The sequence below is a fragment of the Anopheles arabiensis genome, chromosome 3 (assembly GCF_016920715.1).
Source record: "Anopheles arabiensis isolate DONGOLA chromosome 3, AaraD3, whole genome shotgun sequence".
Classification (NCBI taxonomy): domain Eukaryota; kingdom Metazoa; phylum Arthropoda; class Insecta; order Diptera; family Culicidae; genus Anopheles; species Anopheles arabiensis.
In genome coordinates this window covers 18,795,257-18,821,343 of record NC_053518.1, presented here as the reverse complement: position 1 = coordinate 18,821,343, position 26,087 = coordinate 18,795,257, and the positions used below count along the sequence as shown (strand labels likewise).

The following is a 26,087-nucleotide window of genomic DNA, read 5'->3' as shown; positions in this document are numbered from 1 at the left end:
CACTTTCTTGACCGCGGCAAGACTCACTTTTTAATCAAAGATCAGCACTGCTGACGCTGCAGTCAACTTCTTAAAGTGAGCCGACAAAGATATATCTTGAAAATTGAAACCTTGGACCATTTAAGACCTATTTTACCTTCGAAGCATGACATTAAATTATTAAATAAAATTGTGGATTTTAATTTAATATTTAATATCTGTTTGATGTTTATTATAAGAAAATCACCTCTTAACGCACCTGCTTGTCCCTATCACCGTCAATGTTCATCCACTTATGGTGCTCTCCTGTCAGTTCGTATTTCTCGGTGCATTTTAATTGGGTGTAATTTCGTTCAAGCCTCCTTACTAGGTCGCTCCATGATTGGTCACTACGGTCAAACATCCTGGCGCCTAACGAAAACTTTCCACATGATGCCTCTCTCGTGCGATTCGCGTGCCGGCAGGGAAGATTATTAAAGGAAAAACACCCATTTCCCTCAACCTGACTGTGCCAAAGACCTGACGAGCTCTTGTTCATTTGCCTCCGAGCGGCGGTCGCGTTTTGAGCGACATAATGATTAGCCATGATTGGAGGCAAATCGATGTCGAGTTTGTAAACGAGCAAACGACGAGCAAGTGTAGTCGTTTACTGTACCATGGCAGATCTCCGGCAGTAGTCCCCCGTGCAACGGAAATCATAAATCCATCCACGCGAAGGTGACGGAAAGAAACTGAAACTCCCTTTCCTTACACGGTGTAACGGATCGATTAGATTGCGTTTCCGGACGGCGGGGGACCTTTTTATGTCACTGTTGTAAAGGGTAACAATAACCGAACCATGTAAGTGCATCAGAAACCTTTGGCCGTGAACAATGCAAAGGGCGCACGGTGGTGGGATGGGAACGTAAAGCGTAACGCGATCGATTCACCTCACCTGTGTCTGTTTGTACTTGATCACTTCCGAAAGCGTTTGTTGTGTTTGAGTGCGCCGCGTGCCCGCGAACACCCAAAACTGTCCATTTGGTGGTCTGACCTTCTCTCAGGTGTGTCCGGTGGAGCGTTAAAGTACCGTAGGGTCGACTTTCGGAATCGCCAATTCAGTGTGTGTGTGTGTGTGTGTGTGTCAGTTAAAATACAACTGTCGCCTATTTATGCTTGCACCATTCGAAATCACGCGCCACCACGAAGGACACTGGGTGGTTTTTGGGCCTGCTCCGGATGGTTTGGTTTCATTAGATTGAGGGCTGTTTTTGTGGCTGTTGTATCGATTGAGGGTTTTTTACTGCTAATTTTGCAACATTTAGATGAAGTTGTAGATATTCGCAGAGCGTAACATTAAATGTCGCAAGGTGGTAAAGAAGGAAAACACACACAATCAACCCTAACTAACGCCGCAGATCGAGCGGACAACCAGAACGATCAACTTTTGGACAAACGTGAACCTGTAACAACGGCGCTGCTGCCAAAACTCGTTCCACACGGAAGGGAAGGGAAGCAATTAATTACCGAAAAAAAAGCAAGAAAAAACCTTTGCCACTTTACCTAATGTTGGACGAAAAATCTGACGCTACCAGAGCCCGTTAGAGCATGAAATATAGTCGACATTACATTGGTTTCCGTCGCTAGCGGAGTCCCGGGCGCCCACCTGCAGTCCGGAACATGTGCGCGTGCGTGTATGTGCGTCTTGTTCGGCACATGTCTCTTAGACTGTCTTAGTGTCGGAGCTAGCTGATCAATGACTGTGGGTATTTGAACAAACAAGCAAAAAAAAGCAACACCATGACGGGAACGAATTTATCGCCCGATAGATCGCGGCTTCGAACAAGTAATCATACAACCATTTGTAAATCGGGTCCTCCTCTTCTCGAGCGGCCCACAATCCGTCTCCGAACATCAAGCGTCAAGCTGAATGACTGATGGTCTCTCGGCAGGTTTGGTTACGTCCCGTTCCCTTGCCACAGGGTTGCGAAAATGACGCGGGCTACAGCACTTTCAATCCTGCGAGGACTGCGAAGGTCGGCCAGCCGACAACTGCTGACCGCGCGACCGCTACAGCAGTTTGATAATTTCGCGCCAGCTTACCGTAAACGAGCGTAACCGATTCGGGTTCGGAACTATTGGTTTGCATGGTTGCGCGAACGGGGCTTCGGCAGTTTTGGATATTTTTTTAGACGGAGGATTTATTCTCTGCACAGCTGACACTGAATAACGGAATATGTATAGCGTTTGCAATGTTTCAATAACTGAGCTCTAGATATAATGATAAATGTCTCGTTTAGAGCTAATGAAGCTATAGCCAACAATATAACATTTTCAAGAATCATGATGAAACTTCTTAAAAACATGACCCAAAAAAGAGTCGTTCTTTGAAATGAATCTGTCGGAGTTGAATGCTGAATTCATCCAACCAACATGCTGACTCTAGGTCAAGCAGAACTAACATTACTTAAGCTATGTTTCTATTTAATTCTAAATTAAAACATATGAGAGAACTGAATAAAGAAGAATCATTGAAATTCTCTAAGCGAAGCTCTTCGTAATGTTGTGTTAATAATTTGCAAAATGTTTTACTCTTCTTGTTTTTACCCACAATAATAACCAATGACGCCTTTTTGAAAGACGATATTTGTTCTTCTGGACGAGAATCTAACCATGTCTTTTGTTATAGAAGCCTAGCGTTCATAACATTAGACTATAGCACCGCTACCATCTACTGGCGTTGGGTTTCAATATGAAAAGATCTACATCGCTTCTTTTAACCACTCGAATATAGTAGCTTGAGTTAGCATTTCGAAACGAAAGTTTCATAATTTCTAAGAAGAATGCTCTCATTCCAAGTGTGATTACCCCACTTCGAGCACATCTCATGAATCTTGAGCTGAGATAAAATCTTAACCAGACGCAATAAAAAGTAAACGATCTACAACCGAAACAAAGCTCCCCCGTCCCCTTCAAAAGACACGAGCATTGATCGTATATGAGTATGAGATCAATTGCTTCGATTTGTTTCGAAAAAAAAAACTGGCTTCTCCGTGAGCTCCACTTAAAGCGATCGATTTGTCTTTCTTTCGTTGCGTTCGTTTTTTTTCCTCTCTTTTTTGCTTATTTCGAAACATCTGTGCACAGTTTCTCTTCCTACTCCGGTGCCGGTTTCGGTTTGGATATGTTTACCTATGCTTTGCTTATGCTCACTTTTTCTCCTTCTTGGGAGGCATTTCGTTTCCTCGCTTCCATTCGCATCGCAGTGGGCGCAATCGATGCACATTGCCCCCGTGGATGGTGTTCGTGTACCAGAGAATGCACCAGTGTGTGCGTAGTGCTTGGTGTATGCGGTTTTGATTGCAGCTCCGGAATCGATGTTTATTTACGGATCGCTTTACCACTTAGCCCCCTCACACATACGCACGTACACACGAGCACCACATGGCGGCACGTTTTCTCGCACCATTGCACACACACGATCAGTTTTCCCGCCACACCGGTACCCGATCGGATCGGTTTTGAGACACGCTTTTCCGCCCAGTGCCTTTCCTGTTCGCTTCCGATTTAGCGCGCATGCTTAGTGTCGGTCCCGCAAACGGTGCGCGGCTGTTCACCTTTTATTTGATTTATGAATTAAACGAAGAAAGTGCCGACATTATACCGAGCGACGATCAGACCGCCCAGGCGGAGATGAGATCGAAAGTGAAGCACGCCACCGCTGACGATCCGGTGCCGGATCGGAAGACCGTTTTAGGCCGATCGACACATCCATCAATGGTTGAAGAGAAAATTGGCTGTTGCAAAATCAACACGGGGCGCGTTGATGACGATTGAACTTTGCACTAAAAAGGCGGGATGATGGGAAGGTTGGAGCTGTGGGAGGTTGAATAAAATTATGATCAAATGTCGATACCGAAGATGATTTCTCCGCTTCACAGACGAAGGTTAAGCCAAATGCCAACAATGTCCGGTGAGGTCAACGGACCGCTGAGCGGCAGTCCAAGAAAGAGCCAAAGTTTGAACTATGTATTTGTCTTTGGCACTCATTAAATAATGTTTATTATCATTTCTTTAAGGAGGAAAGTGATTATTGCAGTGTCCAAGCGGTCACACCAAAGCGTCTTCCTGTCTTGTTCATCAACACGGAAAACAAAAGCAAAAGCCATCGTCATCGTCGTTAAATTCTCATCAATCGTAGGAAAATGCTACGGTTATATCACACAAACTGAAACCACTCTCCAACTCCAATTTAAACCACTCTATCCCACGCTTTGCAACTAAATCTGCAAACATCCAATTACCAGGGCCGGGCGCTCAATCGTTTAATCGATTAGAAATCTGCGCCTTTAAACGAAGCACCACAACAAAGCAGCTCAACCAACCCACGAGATGCATTTCTGCTACACCATTGCTACATTAAATACTTTCTTCCCATGACAACAATTTGCACAGGAGGGAGAGAAAAAAAAAAACCGGGTAAAACCGTCACGAAAATAAATTGACAGAAATTCGCAATTCAATTCGTTGCACCTCCCCACAACTCTCATCGTAAATCGAGTAATTGTTGTCAGTAACTTTCCAACTTATCATTGAATTAAATGCCCCGAAACAATGTGCTACACAAAACGTACACAAGAGGAAGAAAAACGCTGAGTTTAGCGTGTTAGGAACCGATCAGCGTAGGAATGATAAGATGCCACTTCCGTTGGGAAGCTTGAGAGCGATAGACGCGAGACACGATCACATACTTCAAATTTGTAAGTATGACAACCCTCTGGAATTTTTGCCGCATACTTGAGAAAGAGCGTAAAGCTCCCAGTTTCCGCCTCGAACAAAAAATGACACGATCGATCGAGTGGTCTCAGGCACGTTTTTTTGCCCTCCCAACAATAGATACTGTCCAACGAAAGTCCAACTGAAGCATAAATAAAAAAACACCATAAGAGAAGACTAAAAAAGTGACAATCACTTATCTTCCCAAGCGATCAGGGTTGATTGGGATCCTGTGTTTTTTGTTTCAAGCGTAAAAAATGGACACATTGCGTACGCGGCTCATGTGGAAGTGGAGGGCAAAAATGTTCCGAAAATTCCATACCTGCCTCCCCCCACCGTGAAGTGTAACGAAAAATGGTCGTTTGCAATTTTTTCATTTCTGTGTCAATGGGTTACGTGCCGGTGGAGTGACATTGTGGCCATCGCCTCTTCACTGCCTGTCGCTGTGCTTCTGCATGCCGGCACACGGGTACTCCCTTTATGACACTTACGCGTTGTGAGCGTACTGTGAACGAGGGAAGCAGGGTAACAAAAAATGCCGATCCGAAGAGAAATGAAGCTTGACACAAGTTGTTAAAATTTCAAATCGATGACAAGGTCTTGAATTTGCAACGAAGTTGGGGACAAGCAAAACGTCCTTCAAAAGGCAAGGTGATAAATTATGCGCAATTCCAAAGTTGCTGTCGTGGATTTGACGAATTCCTCGTTGTGAGATGGTCTTCTGTAGAATTCCTCAATGTTTATAATCATATCCAAATCTACGCTTCTCTTAAATCGTCTCCTCCTAACGCACATCCAAGCCATAAACCTATCAACAAAAGCGACATTAACTTACCTTTTCATCGTCTCGATCTAGGACACAGCACGCCCATCATCTGCAAAAAAAAACAACACAAAAACAAAGGAAATTAATCCAAACGGTTTAGATTTCGCTTTCTCGCGCACCGGACGATGGCGTTCCAGAACGCACCAACAACCTACAGCCAACTACAACTCCTACACGTACACAATCCCACCTCATCTGCTCTACCTTCCTTTCCCCAAGGTCCAAAATTCGCTTAGAGCTTTAGATTTACCCTTCCCTTCCCGCACCGCGCGGGTCTGCACGCGACCAGCCGGGACAACAAAAACACAACGCTAATTGACGTAGAAAGTTTTGTGGTCTACGAATTTGGTGATGGTGCACACACAGGGGTAAACGAAAGTGTACCACTCACCCGGTGACACTAATTTGCGAGCGCGCACGGGCGTGTGTAGTGTGTTGAACCGTTTGAGCGATCTCGGAGAGTGATTTATGTGATGAATATCATCACGGCGAAATGATGCTCAGGCACACTGTGCCGAGGGGCGGGTGTATTATTTGCGTGGCGTGGGATGTACCACCGTTGGCAGATACATTGACTTACCCTTCATTAGGGTAATTTAGTTGTTTCCTCTGCTGACTTTTAATTTCAGTTATTAATTACTTTTGCATACTTTTGAAGCAAATATTTATTTCTTATTTAATATTTATCTATTTTTTTATTGATTTATTGTTTTATTTTTTATTGTTAGTTTAAGTTTATTTAATTTCTTATCTTAAACTCAATAGTGTAATGTAATGCAATGTATCTTCTGTTTTATATTTTACTGTTTTATGTTTAAGCTATTTAGTCCATTTATTTTGAGTTTTTATTTAATATTTCCTACATTTCCATTTTTCTGTAATATTTTTACAGCCTTACTACACAAAAGCAAATGTAGCAAAAACTCAACGACCTCTTACGCATTAACTACATCAACCAAAACGGTGCCACACACACACACACACCGGGTACGCGTGCATCCCCTTTTTTCTCATCTCGCTCTACGAGTTACTACGATTCGTCGTACACACATTAGAGCAATGTGGAATCAATTAACGTTACTCTCGTGCAGCCCTATCCATCCGGGGAGGGTGCCTGCAACCATTTGATGAATGAAAGTAGTGTCCGTACCACCCATACGACTCCCCACCAGCACCACATGTTGTTGGTAGTGTTTTTTTTTCTGAGTCTCACGCGATCTGAAGTGCATCAAATCACATCAGGTGCAACCCCACCCTCCTCTTCCACATGTGGCTCGCTGAAGCCCTCGTGCCTTATTGAGCTACAAATCTCATTCTCTTCGCCCCGTCGCCATTACCCCTCCCCATCGCTGCCCCGTCGCCACATTGCATGATCGATCGATCGATTTCTAACGCGCCAAGGAAAACGAAATGGAAACGCCTTGTACGGAACAAAATGGAGTGCACGGGCGGGCGCTGGCGTGTGCGCGCGCGAGATGCTGTGTCATTATCGATTTTCCGACTTCGATTTCACCCAGTTCGGGGTGTCGCTCTCCTTCTCTCGGCTTCTTAGCGATCCGGTTCCGATTCCGGATCGAATTCCGGCCAGATAGGGGAGGGGTGGTGTGCGGGGTTTGAGGGTTGCCAATGGACCTGGCCTGGCCCCGATCAGTCACCTCCAAATTGATCGCCGCAATATACGGCATGGCCAGCGAAAGTGTGATGGGAACGATCGATTGTGTTGTCGCTGCTTGACGTACGCAAGGGTTTACGCATTTGGTTGCTGTTGTACGCGTTAGAGGTGAGGTGGTTCAGTAGTTATGGTGTCATGGGGCCGATGGCCCATTCATGGCTTCGAGACAGGTGAATTTATTGTGACAGCGTGGAAGAATTCGATTCATCAATCGGTCCTCGATTCACGCAGGAATAGATGCCAGGCAGCACGAAAATGCAATAGGTTAGGGTGGCATACGGGCAGCATAGCAAGAGTTATGAGCAAATTTGTTGCAACATTTCTTGAATATTGTATTTGGTCATCTACAATAGTGCAATAAAGTCCATAGTACACTATCAACAACTACTACAGCGTTCATTTATGTATTCCACTCACAACAACCCAATACACTTCTGCCAACTTTCCTTCCTTCCAAACTGGAAATCTTTTTTTTCCAAGCAGCACTTTGTTTCCCATCTTATCGTCACGAACCACTGCATCAACCGCAGCACCTTAAATGGCCACCTCTGCCATGAACCAGCGCCGCGCAAACGGTACACTGCGTAGCACCATTGGCCGATTGATTCACGCCACCAGCCCGGGTGAGCAACACGCAATTTCCGAGAAATTTGTCTCCCCGTCGCCCCATTGACAGTGGCGACTCGTACGCGTCGAGATGGGTTGCGTTCGTTCACTTTTCATTCATAAAACCCGCGGCCCCATGGCCAGCGCCTCGGAAGGGCCAGCTCTCGGGGAGAAACTGCGTGCGCCCATGTGCCGGCTGGGTCATCTTCCCCACTGGTACCGGTTTTGCGCACAGAAGGAGAGCATTGCACAGAGCAGAGCACTCAGACACGCACACACAGCGTAAGTTGCCCTTTCCCGGACCCGGACAAATGAGGAATCGGGCACCTAGCGGATCTTGGGCACGGATCTTAGGAGCTTTCTTACGCGTCACGGGTTGCACATGAATGGCAACGCATTGACTCATCGGGTGCGCGCGCGAGACACGACAGACACGTTTTAATGGCGTCTTGTGGAGGTTGGAGGTAAGATGGATGTAGAAAAAATACACCCTGGAATGAAACAAATAGCCGCAGGGGTTGCACACCGTCGGGCCAGAGCTATGTGTCAGCGTCGTGGCCTCTGGAAACTCCTACATGGCACTACCGGTGCCGATGACACTTGTACCGCGTCGTGGCTGTACGGAAATGAGCCAAATGAACGCCCACTGTTTGCCAGCTTGAGGGTGCTTTATACGAAATGGTTTGGGGACGTGTGTTTGTTGAGTGCCCTCGGAAGGTAAAGACGAGACGAAAATTAGAACATGTCAAACAATAAGCAAGCAAACTGGAGAGCTCTGTTGGAATATGATCGTGTTTAAATGGGGTTCTTTGATGATCACTTCAAGATGTTAAGCTTTTGGTGCTGGTTTCAGACCGAATGGTTGATACTGAAAAGCCTACTCTGCGTAGGTTTGTACATTGGATGAAGGTTGTCTTTTCACCTCTTTTGTCTCTTTTAAGGCCGTTTCCTTGAAGTATGATCAGTTCTACAACATGTGGAATTTCGAACTCATCAACTTGTAGCTATTATTTTTCAAAAATCTCTAATTTTAATCAGCATGAGGAGCGGAACATCTTTGACAAACAACCCTAAGGTCTACCTCATTCGCATAGGTCACCAACCTATTCGATATTGAACTTGCAAATGAGCCCCAAACCACCAAGACCAATAAAATCAACAAAACATCTCAGAACCGCCGAACGTTTGCCAAACATTTCGTTTCCACTTTCTTTCAATCGGGAGCATCCGGGGCCGATGCCACCCGATGGGATGAGCGTTGCGCGGTTCCAAAAATAAGCTCATTTACCATTCATTCCCCCAAAACCGATTCCACAAAGGAAACGGCGGTTACGTCGTTCGTAGTCAAGGCTGCGTAGTCAAGCCAAGTTCCGCACCGCAGCACGAGCGAAAGTTAAGTCAACTTCCGTCCCGTGCATTGCTTGCCCCCTGTTTCTTTGCCGGGCGAGATTTATGGAATCGCTTAGCCGTTTAACGATGATTACACATTTTCGCAATTTAGATGAAGTCCGAACACGCACACACGAAACTGCGGACCGCGGTGGGAAATCGAGCTGGACGCATGCAAATATGCGCATGTGATCATCATTCACGTGTCCGCTTCCTGGTTCAAATAGTTAACAGCTACGACCACACACACACACACACACAGACGCGCGCGAGGCACGCACGCCAGCCGTACCTTCCCTTTGGTATTGTTTTTCGATCAAATCCAGGCCATCCAGGTGCTGCTGTGCTACAGTTTTACTGTATATCATGAACAGGCATCATGGCGCTTGCCAATTGCTGAAATAGGTTGGAAAATCTCGATACCCAAACGCTGATTGACGACCCCGATATGCGCGGGTCCAACGCCGGCGCGCGGGCGCTAAAAGCCTGAGCATTGAGAGTTGCAAATCACCCGCCAGGTATTTCGCTCCCTCTCCACGAAGCTACGACCACAAGTGTTCCACGGACCGGCGCTGCTGATGCGATTGTTGCCCCAGCACCCGATAAGCGGCATACAAAAACCGGTCCCAGAATCTGGAAGCGGAAGTGCGATGCGGTCACTACACGTCAAACCAGCAGTCAGACGTAACGGTGCCCACACGGTGTTGTGTTGCACTGCATACTTCATCCCCTAGTCGTCGTCGTGGTTGTTGGGTGTCAGAATCAGAAGCGTCAGAGCAGAGCACATTTCCTGCAGCTAGGCGAGCAGTACCGACTACACATCGGACGTCGGAACCTACATTGCCGCTGCTGTAACTTCTACCCCAGCCCGACTCTACTACGAGTTCGCCCACCATCTGTCCATTCTTCGTAACGCCATCGAAACTGGATTGGCTAACCGCGTGCCGTTGTCGACGTCTCGGCAGCTCAAAATATTCAGATGAATACAGGCGAAATGAAATGCCTACTACTTCAGACCAGACTCACAGAGGACGGTCATAAAATAGGCTTTTTTATAGCAACTTTTATCATCCTGCGGCAAAGACAAACAGATCGAACTTGTGAAACAGATTAATGGCTGCAGCACGTTTGTGGGATGGACAGACATCAGTGGTGGGTAAGTGGATGCGAGCGAGTTGTACTGGCTCCCCGGACGGCTTGGCAGTATCAGGTGACCATGACATACGAACTACTTACATACGGGCAGGTTGGTGACGTAAGCAGCTCTAGCAGCAGTATCTTGTGGATTGGGGTTTGGCAAGAACACCTCCAGGCTGCAAGTGAATTAAAATATCTCCCCACATCCCTGAGCAGTCACCACTATCTGGTGTTCCAGTTCTTTCCCACTAACCTTTTCCAGAATTATTCAAAATTGAACTCGGCACTGGTAGATTCTTGGAGTTAGAGCGTGCTCTGCCAGTTCTATTACCATTGGTGAGTCTAAGACAAGCGTTTGAAAGAACTCGCACACAGACGCAAACGAGTTTGACCAGTTGATCGAGAGCTCTAGCTCGAGAGATCGAGTTGTTTGTTCGACAGTTTGTGTCCGTGGGGGTTGGGGATTAGGCCCGCAGCATGAGAGGCAGCAGCAATGTGGGAAGTTGATTAAAATACGCTCGTGTGCACTTGTGTGCACCGCCGTTCATGGTTTGTGGTGTGCCTACTGCACACTCCACAGCGCGCCTGTCCAACAACCACCTGCACACGTGCCAGTTCTGTGTCACATTATCCACCAAACAAAAGTGCCCGCGCTCGCGAGCGCGCACACTAGTCTGTGTTATAATGTCTGTATTCTCTCGGTACACCTCGGACTCCTCGGGCACCACACAACACACCTGCACCGACACACACCGAACAACAAGGTCCTCTATTTGATCGAGCGTGCCCCCGCGGGCATTAAGCGTTAAACTAAGCGGATGGTAATTATCTCTCTTGCTGGTTCCGCCGTTTCGCTCAAGCGCGGCATCTACACGGCAGAGCGCGGACACGATACGGGCAATCTTCTGGATGCTCCAAGAGAGGATTATAGCATGGTGACTTTGTTGAAACCATCGCTACAAGATGCCGTTTGCCACCACAAACAGCAGTAGCAGTGCGATGGCCGATGCAGCAAACAGAACACCGGCAACAGCACCGTAGATCCGCAGTGGCATCTGTTGTGTTGTCGCTGTACACTGTGTGGCGGTAATAGCCGACAATCCCTATGACAATCCAGATGCCACTGCAGAGTTCGTGACCATTTGACCTGCCGAGCAATTACGGCGAAGGAAAACAGGCGGCGTTCGGTGCATGGAAGCAGCAGAGTCTATAATTTTCTTGAAAGTAAAGAGCTCTCCCGACCGCCTGGCTCTTTAGCAAGAACGTTTCCTGTACCACGTTCTGCATCGGCTTCATCGCTCATTATCTAGAGTTCTTTTTTGGGCCTGCAAACAACAGGATCTTCTGGTTCGTTTACAATCCGTTTGCTGTCGGTAGCGATAAGTAGTGAGGCAGCATACACGGAAGCTTCTTATTAAAATCAAACAACCAATAAGAGTTTGCGCTGAGCTGGGTTTTTGAACTCCAAAGCTTCAGAGAACCCACAACCGCAGTTGGGGTCAATAAAAGAGTGATTCATAAATACTTCCGCCATACGAAGCTGACGGGGTTTTCCTGCTGCAAACATCAGGTCAAACATCTTTAGATCTTTGATTGCTGATTCAGACCCCGCCGAGCTATCGCATGGTATCAGAACCCCATAAAGAACCAATCGATGACTAATGAAACTTCGCACAACGGTGGCTTATCAGTTGTTTCACCGAAGGCACTCGCTTTCAACAGCTAGAAGCCGATTAGCAGTAGCTTCGTAATGAAAAATATATTTTAACATCAATCTTCCACATCGGAAGCATACAAATAGCTAGGAGGCATATGTTTTATCAACAGCCTAGCCATAAAATGTATCTTGTATGCCAAACTTCGTCTCGTAAATTCTACCATTTCATTGACAGATACGTCAGCGGGGCCTGGCTGTCGTCACAGGACAAACAGCACACAGCGTTTTGGATTTCTCATCGTGTGGCGTCTTCAGTCTTTGGCGTAGCCCTCCGCTTTGCCTCCCCTGGTTTGGTGCGAAATGTGTATTTGTATTTACCTTAATATTTCTCCCCCCTCCATCGCCTTCAGAGCCTCTCACCCTGCAAGGTGACAGAATAGCGCGAATGTAAATGAGTAGCGCACCCCCCTCCGAAACTCTGTCGAGTGCAAAGTGGGTGAAACGCAAGGCACCGGGGGAGATTGGAGACGTGACAAACAAACAGGCAATGTCGCCGAAGTCGTCGTGGTTGTCGTCTTCTGATTGGAATGTGTCACATTTGCATACCGGTTTTCTGCTGTATCGATCGTCAGCTCGAAATGAAACGAACAAAAAAGACAACACACAGACACACCGATCGTACACCGCCAACAGAACCCACCTTCGAAGCGGATCGAAGACGGTCACTCGAAACGGATCACGATCGGTCCATCGTCCAGAGTCGCAGCGTGAGGTGAATCTCATTAATTTCTTCCACCACCCGCCGTCGTCTCAACTGGCTCATCACCACTCCACGCGACTAGGCCGGCAGGAAGGTCAGCCAGTTCGTAAAACAAAACCCCAAAAAATCGTTACTCTGACGATCGTCATCACGCGAGATTGGAAATTGAAACCTGCCGCCTGGACCCGGCTGCGGGACCTGCTGCTGATTTGCCACGAACGCACGGCATGGAAATCGATCGAGTTAGCTACTACCGGTCTGGAATGGTTCCAAAAATAACTTCTCTTGCTCTATCCCAACGTCGTCCAAAACGCATGTCGCGCGATGTGCCCTTGGTAGGAGGGACTTTTGAAATCCAGAAATTCCAACCGCCACTCCAGACCAGACCAGGTTTGCAGGATATTAACACCGTGCAAACAGCTGCGCAAACCGAGCATCATCTTTGGAGGCCGGATCTTGAAGACAACGCTTGGACATACACGCTCCTTTTCAAACTCACGACCCGGGCGGGCCTGCCCGGTGCGATTTGCGTTATGAATATTCATCTCACTAAAAAGGTACATACAGGCCAGGTGATTTTGTCATGTACCATTCTCATCAGCACCAGCGCGGTGTGCGTCCTAGGCAAGATCCCTATATCGACGGTACAGCGCAACGCACGAATTGGCTAAACGAAACACGTACGCAAGCTGCACAAAGTAGCGTCTGCCGTCATTTTATTGTAACTATTCTGAACAAAGTCGCGCATACGGCATGTTCGTCTCTAGATAGAAGAAGTCCATATCGTAGCCGTTGTAGAGAAGAGCAGACAAGAGTAGAATTCAAAACACGCCAGAGCCTGCGGCAATCAATCTTATCTTTGCGCTTCACTTTATGAAGTGTACATTAGGAATATTAATATTAATGCCGTACAAAATATGCAAACGTGCGTCACATTGTTTTTGCTGCAAGATTCTTTCCACTCGCATCGGTAAGCTTAGAATGTTTAGCATTATTAGAATGTATGCATTATTGAAAGCATCTTCAATAATTCAACAAGCATTTTTGCATATTTTGCATACGAAAGAATAATGCTACACCTGTTTGCGGTACCTTTTGCCCGAAAAAAAAACAAATCTGAACTATGACTGAAGAGACTTTACTGCGCACATTAGACAGCGCAGATTCCCCATCCACTGCGCTGCGCAATTCTGAATGATAAATCGTTTCACATTAGAAACCAATAAGGCCCATTTAGGCGGAAGATGAAATGGTGATTTTCCTTCCCTCATGCTGTTGATCAACACGAGACCTTGAGCAATAAGACGACAGCAGAAACAGGTGCCTCGCGCATCAACCGTAAGACACGCGGGAAACGTTTGTGGTGTCAGCAGCGGTAGGAAGACAGCAAAATCGATTGATCGATCATTTATCGATTGAACAAGGGACCGAGAACGTCACGGACCGTCAAAGGCAAATAAATCTTCCGCATGATCCGATGCCGACGATTTGCGGGCCCTCTGCAACTTCCTGATTACACGAGCCTCTCACCCTTAGGTAAACACTTCGCTCCGTTTTAGCGAGCAGGAATTCGGTCGGTTGTTTATTCTAGCGTGCGCAGGAATTCGATACGGAAACACGTTCATCCGACCTTCGGAATTATGATGGTGATGATGATGATGGGAAGCACCAATCAAAATATTTACGGCCGCAACCAGTTCAACTGAAGCCGATGATTATCACTTCAGCAGTTATCGGCTTTTCTTGAAGGTTACTACCTCGTTTGAGCGACGGGGCGAAAAAAGGGGGCGATAAATCAACTGTTGAGTGTATTTTTAGTGAATGATCTTTATATCTCTTTTTTGTAAGATTGTTACATTGAACCTGGGGAGGGAAAAATAGTACACAGCATATCTTAAACGTAAACATAGCTAAGATAAGACGTGTTGCTCGACCTTGCGCTCGCAGATCCCCCCACAGCAGGCGATAAACGATAACCTACTTTTCATCGGTACAGCACAATCTCATCTCGGGTGTTGAATGTGTGGAATGTTTCGTTCACTGTTTCTAGATTTGTTGACAAAACAACTAGTGATGTCATCGGTGACTGAAGCTACTTCAAGTAAAGAGCTACTGGCCTGGAGCTAATAGTTGCTCTCTTGACAAGATGAATGATTTGTATTTAGCAGTGAAATCTAAATAAAAAGCGAAATTCAAACAATTTTCTGAAGAATGCTTTTAATTTAATAGCCAAAATTTTAAACACCTACCAAATATTCGAAAGGCGTCGCAATAAAAACCGCAAACCAACGACAAGCAGCAAACCTTTCCCCGTTCCTCCCCCTCAGAAGAAGCAATTCGGCCATAAAAACGATCGCATAATTGCCCGAATTTTAGCACCGACCACCGAAACAAATCTCAGATCAACCTGTTTGATTTCACTTTCACCCCACAACTTTCCTCGCAGCTAATCAGCCCGATGATGATCAGGATGAGCTACGCAGTCAAACAAAAACAACAAAACCAACCGGCCCAGTTACACCCACACTGATGAGCAACGGAGATGAAAACTCCAAAAAAGCGATGAAAATTAATGAAAATCAAGGCCATAGAGAGTCACCGTAGTCAAATGATGAGGAAGGAAAAACTCCATGCCACTCCATTATCACCTCGCGGATGAACTTTGCGATGGTCGGATATGCGCTTTTGGTTGAAATTTTCTCCTAACCAGCGACCAGACCTCCCCACCAGGCGATACAGATCGCACGATCTTTTCTGGAAATCATTTAAAGCTGAAAGAAAAATTCATTGCTCACGCCCGGAACAAATTCAGCACTACCCGCCAACACCAATATCCGGACGATTTTTGGAGCGTGAAAGAAAAACCACGCTTTTCCAGCACCACTGAGCACGTCGAGGAGAAATTGCCAAACATTGTTTACGGGTGGCATTTTGGTGGCGACCAGGTTAAAATGTTTGGATGGAAAGAGAAACCTTCTCCTCGTATCGGATCATCATCATCATCATCATTGCCCGTGGAAAAGGTCAACCCCCGAATTGACCACGGGCCTCGGCGATGGTTACCCACCGTGGAGAGAGAGAGAGATGTAGCGAGCACAAGATCGTCAAGATCAAGTCCGGTCGCGAAGATGCTGCCAGGCTTGGTCGAATTATCATAACATTGAATAATTCATACCGACCCGGCGATCGCGAACGGTTAAGGGCGCTTCGCGCGTTGCCCAAGTGGAAGTTACCGCACCAGGCGCCTTCGGTGAGGAGGGGTCACTTAAATTCAATTTCGCTTTTCGCTTTTGTCTAACGCAGGGCTGCCGGCACAGGGTGGAGGCGAGGGTGTTGTTTTAATCTCTCGCATGTAAGTTTATTCCGAAATTCAACACGAGCGGGCAGGTTCGGCGTTGATTTTCGTTGCGTTTGCCCGGCAACCACTTCCGGTGCCGTTAGGTTGTGAAATGAAAACATTTTCATTTTCAACGCCATGCGGCGCACATTCGTGCGAGCGCGCGCGTGCATGAAGGCGAGAAAACACCCCCTGGGAGAAGTGAACGAACGGAAAAGTGCTTTTCCCAACCGATCGGTGCATCATCGTGTCGTGTACTTTAGTTTGTTTTGCACGTTACTTTCGGGTGGAAGTCGTTTTTGCTTTAAATACTGACACTTAACTTCCAATTCACTTTCGCGTGTCTAGAAGTCTGCTGGAGCTTTCTGTGTTTGAGTGTGTTCGGCGAGCGTTCAATTAGCTTTTTGGGTGCGGGGAAAAGAAGGGAACGCAAATGAAATTGCTTGGGAAAATTTTAATGCCCAACGAAGTGGGGAGGAAGCTTTTGTGCGTGATGGCAATCTTAATTTTGGACACGCAGAACATTCATAATTAAGCTGTCCCTCTTTCGGTGCGGTGAATCAGTTCTAAGTCAGCGATTGAATGCGAGCAATCAGCGAACGCGTTAATGGATTCTTTCATGCTGGATCTACCTGAAAGAATCGCTTTTGGCTGATTTTTACACCGTTCTTAGACATGCAAACACTTTGCTATTTTCTTATTATCCAAAAAGTACCGTACTGAGACTAGAGTGGTTTTTTATGCTGAGAAAACTGAATGTGCAAATTGGAGCTACCGGTATTAAACAGTTCAACGACACAGGCGAATGAATAGACAGGGCATTAGATAATCAAATAAAATCAACAAATTATAACGGTGCGAAAATCAATTCGATGCAGATTATTCAAGGGAAATTCAAGCTCTTCAGTAATTAAAAACCTTTTTTATGTAATTATGCTGTTTGTTTTGTTGGTAGTAAACATGAAAACTGTCATGCGGAACTAGTAAGTTTGTGTTTGTAGTTAAGAATGCACAAGCACAACAGTACACCGTTTATAAAAAATAGTAAAAAAGAGTAAAACTTAAAACAAGTTATTGGAAACGACCTGTTTCAAAGTAAACATCCGTGTTTGGTTTTCAAAATGAGTACTAAAACTCGGTCACACTGGTACTAAAACCAGAGCCACTCCATTTTCTATTGAGTACACATGCACCCGCATCGGTCGCCGATCTTAATGTTTGATGTGTGTGTTTGTGCTTTTGTTTTGCTAAACCCATAAACGATCAAACTAAATGTGCGCCATCTGCGCCAAAAGCGCACCGCGCGCTCTCTCGGGCACGCACGCACGTGACTTCGATTTTAGTTTTGCCTACCGACCACCACCGCCGAGCCAAGCTTTCGCCTAAAAAACTTTCACACATTTTGGCGCACGGTGCACGCGTACGAAAACTAAATTATAACCGCCACCGCCAACCCAGCGCTGCATCGACATATGCGCAAGCGCGTTGTACCAACAACAAAAAAAAAGCACACACAACACACACAAAAAACCGAAAAATACGCGCGAGCATCATTTATATTCAGTTACACTTTCTCCTTCCACACCCGCAGTATTGCAAACACACACACACACGACGCCCGCTAAGGAGGTTCACGGCGCTTCCGCTGTGCCAGGCGACCAGGATATGGTTGAAAGCGCGCGGCTGACCGCGTTCGAGTTTATTTTCTGCATCGGCAAATCGGGATCGTGCGTACCTCCCACAACCCGCAAAGGGTTACCCATCGAAGGGGGCTGTGGATTTACTTAGTGTGCTGGGTGACCGAAAATACGTTCGGAATACTAAGTAAACCCGAGTGTCTGCTGGTTGCTGTTTTGAGGATTGTTTTTGCAGCACCACGGTGGAAGTGGGCTTCGAAGCCATATCGGAAATCGGTCCGAACGTGTCAACTGAAACAGACCAAAAAACAGTGCTGGCCTCATTGCCAATTACAGCGCAGGTCGTTAGAGCACCGCATCAAATCCAATGAAAGATCGATCAAATGGCCACGTGAGTTGTATGGCTGATTCGTTCGCTTATTTTCTCTCTCTCGAAAAAAAACTCAGCAATATTGTTTTACGTAGAAGCAGCTTCTTCAGAGTGTTATTCAAGGCATTGCCAAGCTTATTTCCCTTGAGCCACTGAACGTAATGTGTTATATTGCAATATCAAGGAGCACTTATCAGAAGGTCCAATAGCGTTGATGTTAAGTATTCACCATCCATGCCAAATGTCGTTCATTTAAATCGTCAAAAATTGGATAAATGGACCAGCTTTGGCTAACCACATTAATTATTTCGAAGAACAGCTCAACACTTTCTGTTTATTTATTCATTTTGATCAGATAACCATAACATTGTTACAACAGTATTTGAGGAAAAATTACGAAAAATAAGGATTTTTCATTTAAAAAAATGTCATAATTTGGTATAAATAGAAAACCATAACTGCTGAATTATATTTGAATCAACAGCAAATTAATGGAAAATCATGGGTTACCAACTGCCATTTGATAACTTAAAACAATCAGCATACTCTCGAATTCTTCAAACTTGAACTCATTTTTTGAGATAGTTTTATTTAACTGATCAGATCAAAATTAAACATTCAATGATAAGTAGTCGAAGTTAAAAAAAAATCGAAGCATATGATAGAAACTAATCAGGGCTTCTTCTTCTTCTTCTTTTAGCAGAACAATCATTGTCGAAGGCCTACCTGTAATCCACTGGTGAAGTGGGCTTGGCTTTCAGTGACTTATTGTTACCCAAGCTGGATAGTCAAGTCCTACGTATGGGGGCATGGCCTATTCGGGGCTTGAACCAATGACGGGCATGTTGTTATTTCGCATAAGTTGACGACTGTACCACCAAACCGCTCCAACTAGCAAAGGCAAAAGGCTTATAATTACCAACACTCAACCTGTTACATTAAAGCCTTTGCATACAAGCGTATATTGAATCTTTCTACCGGCACCACTTTTTGGTATGGTTAATTGATATGCCCTCATGTATCAATTCACATGCTCCGGAAACAAACACAAAAAAACACACAATTGAATCGGAAAGCAACCACTCAATCGGCGGAGTGAAATTGATGCCAATGAAAAGCACAACTCACACGTGTTCGCTTTTGGGGGTGAAAAGCAACCAACCAGCTAGGCCAAAAAAAATCCAGACAATCAAACATTGTAATGCATTTATTCATTTACAAGCCGTCCCAGCGACTGTCATGTTTTCCCCCGAAAACAAGCACACATCCACCAACTTTCAACCTACTTGTGAACTTGCTAGATCGAGGCGTGAAATCTGCAAATAAATCCGACATCCCGGGCGGAACTGCCGGACCAGGCCAGATTACCCATCGTTCCGGTACTAATCGCCGCAAGGCGGTTCGGGCCGCGAAAACACCTTCGATGAGCTCTCGTTTAGTAAGTGTTTATATGGTCGTGGCAGTAAGTGCTTTCATAAATAGCATCGCCACACGCGGCCGCAGGTGAAATGTGGCAAAATTAGTTCCGCGCCGAAGAAAGCGCGGCCAAGAAATTGCGATTGCGTGTGAATGCATTACGCCGGGGGAAGGAGGGCTTGTGGAGGCACACGGGTATTGTTTTATTTGCCGCCTATCTTTATCACACCAACACACACACACACACACGCCCACACCTCATCGTAATGCACTAATTAATGTGCAGTGTGCGGCTTTGATGTCGCTGTGTGCCGGTTTGTTTTTTTCGTTATGTTTTGTGCCGGTGGTATGGCCGTTGGCTCGTGATGAATTTTGATTGGCACTGGTGCGGCGCATTGAGGGCTTTGCGAATTATTGTACCCCACGCGGGCTCGGCCGCTAATGCCTTTTTGATTATCGAATCAGAGGCTGATAAGCCTGATGTGCTGGATAATGCAAGAGTGAAAAAATATAAACAAGATAGCGTATGTTTTCACCTTATGGAAGAAATGACTGGAATTTGTGAATTGTAATATATTTATACATTCCAAATTTCGTTGCTTTATTCAATACAAGGTTGTACGAGCTGCTCATAAGTTAGGTTTACTAAAAAAATATCAAAAAGGTAGAATTGTTAAAAAACCTCAAATATCAATTGAAGTTGTCTCTTCCCACACGACGACCCTGAGCAGAAGTTTGCCAATTTGCCATGAAATACAACACATACACACACAAAAAAGCTTTCCAAGCCCTGACCACACCCAGGCGCGACATTTTTTCGTGTGTAATAAATTGCAGAAATTAGTTTCCCGCGATCGCCCGCGCAAACATTGGAGCGTCGCTGTTTGCTCTGCACACCGCAACACACAAAAACGAGCGCGAGCGCGCGACGTGCGATTTGCGGGCCAATTTCGTTCGATCGATCATACGGGCGCGGAACGGCGCGCCAAGAAAGATGATACGCGAAGCCAATTAGCATAAAGTAAGAACACACGAAAAGTCGTCACTGTGAGACGACGCTGTGAGAAAGGAAAACACTACCACGGCAAGGTTATCTCTGCCCCGCGCGCCAGGGTTGTGACCGTGGCAGTTAAGAGCTTATTGATAATCACGTCAGTAAATATGTACGAAACATTCCATTCCTGCCCATCTGTGAAGGACCAAAGTCACCATTTGTGACATTGTACCAGCGGGACACCACACCCAGAAAAAACACGCGAGTTATGCTTAATCGATCATGCCGAGTAGTGTACCGAGTGATCGCTCAATCAAACGCTGCCATTCAACTACGATAAGCGGAATCGTGGTTCTGGTGTCTTCTATCGCGGGATGACAGAGTGGATTAGCCAATGTTTGACTCGATAGTGTCTCGATACCAGCCGATAAGCTATGCTCCTACAGTGTGCCTCACATTTGGGTTGAGATTACGGAACAATAAATGAAAAAAAAAAAACGTAGCCACACATATGCTCCATTCCCTTTCCGTTGGCGACGACCTACAAACCAGCCAACGTCTCGCAAGAGACATACTGCCCTGCTGCGAGCGAGCGATCGAATGTGAGATAAAATCTTCGCGCGTTTCGAAAGAAGAGGTTTTGAAGAAAAAAATTGGTTTAAAAATTACAACCGACTCGATCAGTGACTACGAGGGTTGGACACTCTCTCGACACCCCGAAACTACCGAAGCGAAACAGGTTGTTTGACAACTAGGTGTATGTGTGGGGGGGAGAAGTGAGGGAAGGAAGGCAACATGGAACAGGTTGATCGTTGCTTTAGTTTTTTTTGTATGTCCTCCTCCCTTACTTTCAGCATTCATTTCTTCAAATTAAATAATCTGAGACACGGGTGAAGTTTTCTTCGCGCAGCATTAAAAAAAGTAAGGCTTAAAGAGCTCACATTCGCTGCATTCGCTGCGTCCCTGGGGAAGGGAAGGTTTCTTTATTACGATGCTGAAATCACTAGCGCAGGGGTAGGCGGTACGGAAAATCTACGTGAATTTCGGTGTTAAACATCACGCACCGTAAATTGCACCGACAGGATGCACCGCAAACCAGAGGGTTTACTTAAATTAATGTTGAAGGGTCTCGCGAGTGGTCAATTATTTTTAAACTTTTAAAAATAAAAATAACATCCTATCCACGTCCAATCCCGAGCGTACAAAACTGGAATAACAGCCGTCCGACAGCCCGCCATTTCATTCTTCCTTTTGGGAAGGTTTTGGACTGGGCAGGGACTTAAATGCCATTTTGGAAAATTTTAATTAAAAATAACTCTGCACTGGCTAATCCGAGTCCTCGAGAAAAAAAACTCCCGAAACATCGTATGGGTTGCAAATAATCTCATCCCGCGGGAAAGGGGTAAGTGCATATTTTGGGGTTTTTATCAACCGACTCCTACGTAAAAGGCAAGAACAAGTTTTGCGATGAAATCATTGATAAAATATTTTGGCCATATAATATGTGCGTTCCTGTCCATCTACCACCTGTGTCTGGTGGCTGGATGGTGATGCTCGAGGTTTGTTTTTCTTGTTCCTCGTCATCGTTTCTTCCAACAAAACCAGACACAGAGGGCTGACACATCCTCCACACCATCAGGTTACGCATAATTTGATCGTGCCTCTAATCCTTTCCTCCCCATTTATCATGCTTCGGTACGCAAAACAACTCACGCACCTTCGCAAAGCAAAGGCAAAGATGACCGAACATGGTTTGACAGTGTGGAGTGTTTCAAACGGATGGAAAAGAAGGCAGCAAACATGCTGCTATGTTGAGAACCTGTCACACATAAGAAAAGGCGTTACGTTTTTCGGTCGATTTTCTTTGGAAGAGGAGTTTGCGAAACAAATATTAATTTTACCTAAACCTTTATCCACTGAAATTACTCCTCTGTACTTGGCTTTATCAAAAGACGCTAGTGAATGCTTGTTTTTGCATTCCATTCTCCAAACACCCCTACGTTGAGAAGTGCCAATTATCGGGAACTCGAGAAGGCGCGAAACTTTATCACTTGGAATCTCCTTGAACGTTGGTAAAAGGTGTACGGGATTCGGTGCGGGAAACCACACTCTCTGCGCATACACACAAAAAGAAACAACTTTTACCAGCGTGCGTCCTTAAATAGGACAAAATGTGCCCCCTTGGGCAGCGAGAGAGGGAGACTGAGCGACTTTGATAGCAGGAAATTATGTCACTCGGGGAAAGGAATTAACCAATTTTGCCTGCTCAATGTCTTCAAGGGAAGTGATAATGATACAATCTTGTTTTATAGTTATCTTCAGTGCAATTTATTTATTGTTTCATTATGGCCAAACTATCGGAATCAAATATGTTTATGCATTAAATTTCCATTTTTGTTTGGTCAAATTTTGTTGGGCACATTCCCGAGATTCGATGTAAGGATGGCAATGCCATTGTAGAACTAAACATTGCCCTTGACAGCTGTACTACGGAAGCATCCAATCAGAGCGTGTTTAGAATTCCATCTCATTCATAAATCCAAATCCTTTTCCTATCAAAAACAAGCTCGTTGTATGTATTTTGGTTTTAAAGTATCGTTAGCAACAAACCCTCCTTGCCCTTGCTGTAGATCAATGATTAAACTAATCGTAAGTTAATCGCAAAGAATTACTAGCATCAAAAAACGGTCACACTTGAACGAAACGGTTTAATTTATTTGCGTCACCTGAGCGTCCCCAATTTGTCACACAGTCGGAATGTGCACAGAACCGCGTGACGACGCCACTCAGCACGAAACAAACGCAAAAAAAAAACGAAAACTCCGATAAGGATTCAATTAGCAAGAGAGTTAAGATTAGATGCCGCTGGAACATGCTGGTGAGTCTTTTGTTGAAACAATTCATTTAAGACGACGGTGGGTGGACCCTTCTCCGTCGATTCCTCGCGGTTGAGCACAATCTTAAGTTATCTGATAAGGTTGTGTACGGCAAGGGTGACATACAGCCAAGGGTGACACATTGCGTACTTACCATTTTTTGGAGTGCCTCAGCCCGTTGTCTTTGGCAAAGAAAAATACTTCGATGTTTTGTGTACTCCCGCTGAAGGACCATGCCATGGAGCGTTGTCTCGTGGAACACCGCACTTAGAACGCGATCACAATCCATTTACTTGTTTCTAGCCACTCGCTCACCAGGAAGGCAAAGACCTTCAACCTTCTCGCGCCCAAGAGCAGCAGAACCGAACAGAATGTGAACACGACTTGTGTTCATTGTTTCGAACCAGCTCTAATTTTAATTGCACTTACTGCACCATGGCTAAACACTGGACACAATCAGCACCACTACCACCATCAACAGCGGGTGCACTTTCATACAAACAGTTTCAGTAAACACTTACACATTAGAACACACAAATAAATAGCTCAAAACTAAAATTCCGTTTCACTGGAATGTCACTGCACGGTATGGCACGGAGCAATATCCGAAAAGGGCAACCGGTGAGGGTTTTTTGTCGTTTCTTTTACGGCTCAAACAACAAACAACTGTCGAAATCTCTTCTTCGTTCTCGCCGTTCGCGCGCGCATTTGCGTGTTTACCTTCCTTTTGCGCTATCAAAGCGCTATCCAGCGCGGAACCGGAAATGGCCACTTAAAACCCACTCCAACGCACTGCCGGATAGTAGCAGAAGTAGTTGTACCAAGACAAGACAGTGCTCAGACCACAAAGAACAAAGCATAGCTTTGCACAGCCCACAGCCTGCTGACGGGAGTACGGTACTTTCTGTGTGTATGTGCATACGTTGCACATAAACAAAGGGCAACCATCCCTTTCGGTGGATGCAGCCTGTGGGCCTGTGTGACGTACCTGTTGCTACTAGCACGCTACGGCACCACGCGATAAATGTCAACCAGCCAACCAGAGTCGCTAGAAGAGAGCTACTTGGATGAGCTACCCCGTTGGTTACCAACAAATCGGCACCCAAGTCGGGCGCCAAGCCGAAAGGTAAACGAATTTTGCTTAGCTCCGCCAAAGAATGCGCGCCCTTTTCCTTCGTCTAGCTAGCAAAAAAGCATTCTCCCTATCACAAAACGGCTGCTCGCAGTTGCAGCTCACTTGACGCGCTTGCTGCCTGCCGCATAAGCTCTCCCACCCCTCCGAACAACGACATTCCTGTGCGTGACGGATACTTTCACAAATGGAACCCACCCCAATATAAATATCGCTTTCGGTTTTTGTTTTGTTTTCGGTTGCTGTTGCCGTTTTTTACTATACACTCCTTCGATAACCCAACGCACTACACCACCACCAACACGAAAACCGGGATGAATTCGACAGCGCGAACAAAACGGCGTGCATGCGTATGCTACCATACGCAGCAGAGACCGTTCCTTCGAACCTGATTGTCACTGTGTCACTGCCACAGCATCCGGGACCCGGGAAAGGGTGAAATTTATGCGCTTTTCACTTTCACGTATGGCGCATGGTGTGGCGCGTGAGTGCTTTGCTTCGATTCACGCACGAACTTCCCGCCCAGCAGCACAAGATCGTTTGTAAACACTGTCTGCTCTCCACCCTCAGTAGTAGGTTTATTTCTGTTCACCTTTAGCTGCTTAGCTTAGCCACAGTTCGCCGACGTTTGACATATCGCCGTTCTCGGTGGTATTAAGTGAATGGGGATGGGGATTTGGACTTTTTTTCCTAATTCTATTTTTTCCCCTCCACTTAAGCAACCGCGCAATGACATCACGATGTGCACGGTACACACGACGGACGCAAAACACTCTCGTACGGCGCACACACGTACACTACTGCACTCTCGCTGCTACACAGAAGGGCTCGTCACATGGATAACCGCAACCTGCCCGCGAACCCCCAACGCCCAACGCGAAATCATAACAAAACTGTACAAACAACACAACAGTGCGCGCACAACACGCGCAACAAACGGCGAACCTGGCGAACAAAAACAAGCACCGTACCTCTTTCGCTGTGGTTAGATGGTGAGCGGTAGAGAATGGTAGAAAAAAAAACACACTCACAACAAACGTAAATACACTAACGTAAAACTGTGGCTTGAAGGGCCCCGCGTATGTGTGGCCCGCTGCTGAGCCACGTTCGAATCGGAGATGAGTGTTGGCGAGCGTGTGCGCTCGCGCGAAAAGCAAAAATTCGAGTCCGTCCTGGCGAACGTTTCGAACTCTTCTGAGAACCGCTGAGGCCGAGCGCGTACACTTGACGCACCGTGCGCACGAGAGGGCTGGAATTGCGTTTGCACGGTGGGTTGGACGGAATGGGCCTGATGGTCAAAATTGAAATTGGCAGAAACAGATGGGAATCATTGTACTTTCCAGCTATTGCAAAGGTTCTGCTAATGATCTCATTGTGTTATTGCTCTCCCAGACACGAATGACGACAGTACATCAGTTATTTATATAATTAGACAACAATCTGGAGGTGTTTTTTGTTGAATATTTTAAATAAAAAATAAAGTATACTAGTTCTTAGTGTGCTCTTTTATAGTTATATATTTTTGACGTAACGAGTTAGGGCTT

General features: G+C 45.8%; 1 protein-coding gene across 4 annotated transcripts in view; it reads right to left on the bottom strand.

Annotated features, from left to right (window-relative positions):
- The window catches only part of LOC120901536 (rho GTPase-activating protein conundrum), a 57,555-nt gene extending 31,828 nt beyond the window's left edge, over positions 1–25,727 (bottom strand). The window contains exons 1-2 of one of the 4 annotated variants that reach the window (XM_040309559.1): positions 23,566–23,819; positions 5,570–5,609 (exon numbers count right to left, since the gene is read on the bottom strand). The gene's annotated coding sequence lies outside the window, so the exon portion shown is untranslated. Of the gene's footprint in view, positions 1–5,569; positions 5,610–23,565; positions 23,820–25,135; positions 25,486–25,514 lie in introns of those variants that run through there. The other 3 variants (XM_040309558.1, XM_040309560.1, XM_040309561.1) reach the window with 3 other exon arrangements.
- Between the last annotated feature and the right edge of the window lie 360 nt (positions 25,728–26,087).